At 42.6% G+C, this 5,146-nt stretch overlaps 1 long non-coding RNA gene across 1 annotated transcript; it reads right to left on the bottom strand.

Moving 5' to 3' along the window:
* Nucleotides 1-958: 958 nt before the first annotated feature.
* Nucleotides 959-4,743, bottom strand: LOC309362092. The gene is made up of 2 exons (XR_014164793.1): nucleotides 2,293-4,743; nucleotides 959-1,680 (listed from the first exon to the last, which is right to left on the bottom strand). It is a non-coding gene; the product is annotated as an uncharacterized lncRNA (long non-coding RNA).
* Between the last annotated feature and the right edge of the window lie 403 nt (nucleotides 4,744-5,146).

The raw sequence follows: 5,146 nt of genomic DNA on the forward strand, positions 1-5,146 counted from the left end.
ATCTTGACTGAAAAGTGCAATATAGTTATAATAAATAAATTAGTGCTCTGCTAAAACCTTCCCTACAGTCTCTGATTTCTTCGAAAGCAAACATGCACACACACGGACACACACACACACACACACACACACACACACAGGTTGTCCCCCGTCCCCCCAAAAGGAACAACTGCCAAGTGTATGGTAGAATGTCTTCTTACAAATCTTGGAGGGCCCAACCAAAATATGCCATATGGGGTTTTGAGAAGCACAGGAATTGAGGGAAATGAACTTGCTTTACTTGCATAGTAAAACAAGTACAACAAAAATCATGCATCCCACCCCTGATAAATCCACCATTCTCTCCCCAACCCTTTAGTAATTTTTGGATGGAATTCCTTTTTTCATTCATTGATAGAGAATGGTAAAAAACAAACACACATACACACTGAGAGAAGAATTTTTTGACACAACACTTAAATAAATACACAAACAGGGTTGTATCCAATGTTAACCCTACTCAGAGTAGACCCGTTGGCATTAATGTACATGACTAATTTAGGCTCAAGGGATGTGGGTGGCGCTGTGGGTTAAACCACAGAGCCTAGGACTTGCTGATCAGAAGGTCGGCGGTTTGAATCCCCGCAACGGAGTGAACTCCCGTTGCTCGGTCCCTGCTCCTGCCAACCTAGCAGTTCGAAAGCACGTCAAAGTGCAAGTAGATAAATAGGTACAGCTCCGGCGGGAAGGTAAACGGCATTTCCGTGCGCTGCTCTGGTTCGCCAGAAGCGGCTTAGTCATGCTGGCCACATGACCTGGAAGCTGTACGCCGGCTCCCTCAGCCAATAAAGCAAGATGAGCGCCGCAACCCCAGAGTCGGTCACGACTGGACCTAATGGTCAGGGGTCCCTTTACCTTTACCTTTAATTTAGGCTCATTAATGTTAATGGGTCTATTCTGTAAAGAATTTATTTAGATATAAAAAAAATGTTTAGGGGTACTCTCATTTTCCTACTCATATTGAAATACTGCCCCTCAATGAGGCCAAACCTAGATTCACAAAATGTTTAGGGGTAGGCATACCCCTGCGTCCCCCCAGAAAAAAGCACTGGATATAACACATACTCATTGGTCTTCCTAGTTCCATTTGCCTTCTGGATTGATACTTCTGTTTCCTGAATTCTGCCTGTCATTTCTCCCTTTCTCCCTTTCTTTGGGATTGCTTTCACACTGCAATTTCTGCAAACAAGGGTTTATTGTGGCATCCATGCAACATAAGCCTTATCAAAATGCCATTCCATGTAATCCAATTTATAGGGGGGTGAATTAACATTACAGTTGTTGTTGTTGAATGGGAAGATCTGGATTAAATGGGAAGAGAATGTGGGATGCTATTTGGATGTGGACCACATTGTGCAGATGCTGTGAAAAACCTGCATGCCTGAGCAGCACCGGGTCCATGATAGATTATCATGCTGATGCACCCTGGATTTCATTGGCCCCTAACTTCTGTCTTTCTCCCTCCAGGCATTTACTTAGCATCTGAAAGCATCTCTCTTCTCCTAAACCTCTCAGCGGCTAACTTGTTGCTTTCTAGGTGTTGGTGGACACCCACTCTCACCAGTCTCAGGGAGGCTGGTCAAGGATGATAGGAGATGATGATGATGAACAATTCATATAACCACTTCACTATAGTAGTCTCTAAGCAGTTTACAAAGAGGGAATGCAAATAAAAAAATATAAAGTTAAAACTATAAATTTAAACATAAATTATAATGCCTGCTGAGTGGGTCCCAGATGTTCAGATTCATGGTCCAGCAACATCTGGAGAGCATCACTTTAGCAACACTTGTTTTAACTTCTCATCTCTTCACCTTCTCTTTCCTCCTCCTCCTCCTCCTCCTCCTGATCTCCCTTCCTATCCTAATTTGCATTTCTTTTTAACAAACCAAAAATAGATTATTAAGACAAGCCTGAGAAGAGGCTTTGTTCCATTTCAGATTAACTGTTGTACATTGCTGCACCTCAAGGTTCTGTGTTCATCTCAAGGCCCTTTGAAAAGGTTGCTGGTGGGCCTAGTACTCTGAGGGTTGGTGATGATGGCAGTCAGTTGGCACAGCCATCTGTGGATTATCTCCCCCCAAAGTCAGCCTTCAAAAGTGAGCAAATTGACTGAGATATTCTGTGATTCACATCTCTCTTACAGCCTCTTATTTAAAACAAACCAGGCTGATTAAAGTAACTGCAATTAAAAAAAAAGAAAAGAAAAAGAAAGAAGGGAAGAAAGAAGGAAACCAATTGACCTTAAAGTACCTCATCAATCTTCCAGCTTCTCAGTTAATGTGGAAGTGATTACAGACTGGAGATAGTCTCTTGGATATTGTGTGGCAATCTTTTTCTTTCTCGAAGCTGTGAGAAAAGGATGGGAAGTGTCGCTATTACGTTGTATAATTTTGCATTGATTCTACTCTTCAACGAAAACGCTATATACTGGGGTCAAATATTAGCCTTCGATGTTTTGGCATGAATCCAGGCAAATTGATACTACTTGGGGGAGGGTTGTAGCCCAGTGGTAGAGGAATTGCTTTGCATGCAGAATGTCCTAGGTTCAATCCCTGGCATCTTCAGGTACAGCTAGGAATGTCCCTTTCTTGAAACCTTGAAACCTACACTAACTCTGCCAGTTAGTGTAGCGGATTCAGTATAAGGTGGGGTGTCCAATCTTTTTTCAAAGAGGGCCAGATTTGATGAAGTGAATATGCATGAGGGCCGACCATTGACTGCAGGGAGGAACTGCCTATGGGGGCCGGATTGAACCGACCGGTGGGCCGGATTAGGCCCCCAAAACGGACTTTGGATATGCCTGGTATAAGGTGATAGTGTGCCTGTGACCTTGTGTCTTTTGGATTAAGGTTAGTTGCTTGTCTGAACTGTTTGCAGGCTTGAGGGTGTGGCTGTGTGCTCTTGACGGTGATGCCCTACATGTGCATTGCCACCTTATTCTGTGTAAGGCAGCTTCCTACATTTTAGTGCATATAGCCTCAGTGTTCTGAAACTACTGCTTGAAATGTAGTGTATCTGATAGTAATTAAGTTAATGAGCCCATTTGTAATGTGCCAGTAATACACCACTGAGCTCCTTAATCATTGCCTTATGCTAGGGCTCAATCCTGCCCAGATGTGGAACCTGAGGTCTCTTCTGAAGAAAAGCTGGTATGAGCAGGACAGCTCAAGCAATCTCAACATTGTCAGTGATGCTGAAGAGTGGATGGATCTGGACATCTATGACCTTGGACTGGAGGTCATGACGCCATGCCCTGCTATGCACGGAATGAAGAACTCAGATAAAGCTCCCCCCGCCAAAAGAAACCACTCAATCCCTTTAATGCTCAGCTCAGTATGGTACATAGGTAAACCTCAAATGCACAGTAGGTGTGATACATGGCTAAGCAAGATAAACAATGATCCAATGGTTGACATACCCCCAGTCTCCAGTTATAAAGGTTGGGCATGACTTTAGTGCTGCAAGCAGGACCCATCTTTGGACTTGGCCAGCAAATAGCTAGTAGTCACTGACAGCCTTATATTTTATGCTTTCTTTTGCTGAATGTGATCGTGTGTTTTGGACACCTGAAAAGGACGTCTCTGTGTCACTATTATATAATGGATTAACAGCGCGATCCTATGCATTTTTCTGCAGAAACCTATTCAAGAGTGCCTACCCCTTTGTACACATGTTTTTAGGATTGCCGCCTAATTATTCAGTTTTGTTCTTTAACTGTGTTTTTTAGATAGCAGAAAAAAAGCCTTTTGTGAGCTCACCGTACTTTTTATTCCAAAATTCCTTCTATTATTTTCTTACATTTTACCTGCAGCATTTTGCTTTTGTACAATTCCAGCATTTTTTTAAAAAAATTAACAAACGAATTATCCTCCTTTCAATCTCTTAGAGCTGTTAATATGCCACTGTCGTTACCACATTTAAATGAATTTACGAATTAAACATGTTGATGTTGAATTAATTATCATAATACTCTGGGAAGCAGTCTAATTAGTATGCACCATATGCATACAATGAAGTTGATATCTATGCAAAGTAATAAGATAAAATCACTGGCTGTTGTAGATTTGACCTTCTAGATCTGGTTGGACAAACAACCAAATACCTTTAGAATTCTAGTTGTCACTGCTCATAAGAAGAACTCCACTGGACCAAGCCCAAACCCCATCTGGTCCATCATCGCATTCTGAAAATGGCCAACCAGATGCCTATGGGAAGCCTTCAAGCAGAACCTGAGTGCAACAGCTCTACTTCACTTGGGATTCCTAGCAACTGGTATTCCCAGCAACTGATATTCAGAGGCATACTGCCTCTGACAGTGTAGGTATTGGACCTTTATCTTTCAATAATTTCTCTAATCCCCCTTTAAAGCCATCTTCTGCGAATGAATTCCATAGTGAGGAAGTTCTCCCTTTTGTCTGCCCCAAACACTTCCAATGTTCAGCTTCAATGGATAGTCCTGGGATGAACTTTTGCAGCATGGAACATTTTCTACTTATATAGGTTCCTTGTACGATTTAGAACCCTGGTTTTCCACGGTCCTAAACTGTGTTTGAAGACTATATGAGTAGAGCAGGTTTCCTTCTGTTGACATTTGACTCCAACTTGTGGATAGTGTTGAGGACAGTGATTATGGAGGCATGCCTATCCCCACTCTCCTGCACTTCATGGAGAGTTAGAATACCTACCATATATAGGACTTTTGTCTCCAAAAGTTGAACATCCTCCCAGTTGAACGACATGGCCCAGGGAGAGAGGGGAAAATAGGGGAAGTGAACAGCTGGCTTCGCAAATGGTGTAAACAGGAACGGTTTGGATTCTTAGATCACGGACTGCAGTTTCTTGAAGATGGACTTCTGGCAAGCAATGGGCTGCACCTCAAAACGGTTGGGAGGAATGTTTTTGCCAATAACCTCAGAAACCTCATCAGGAGGGCTTTAAACTGACTAATGTGGGGGAGGGAGACAGTGCTCCTGAAGGTAGGAGTATATCAATTGATGAAGATGATCATCCAAATGCCATAGACCAAATGGAGCAAACAGCACACAGACCTAGTGGTGGGAGGAAAAAATCCTTAAATAAGAGACACGGGGGAATGATTAATGGA

Source organism: Podarcis melisellensis (assembly GCF_964234715.1).
Source record: "Podarcis melisellensis genome assembly, chromosome: Z".
Classification (NCBI taxonomy): Eukaryota; Metazoa; Chordata; class Lepidosauria; order Squamata; family Lacertidae; genus Podarcis; species Podarcis melisellensis.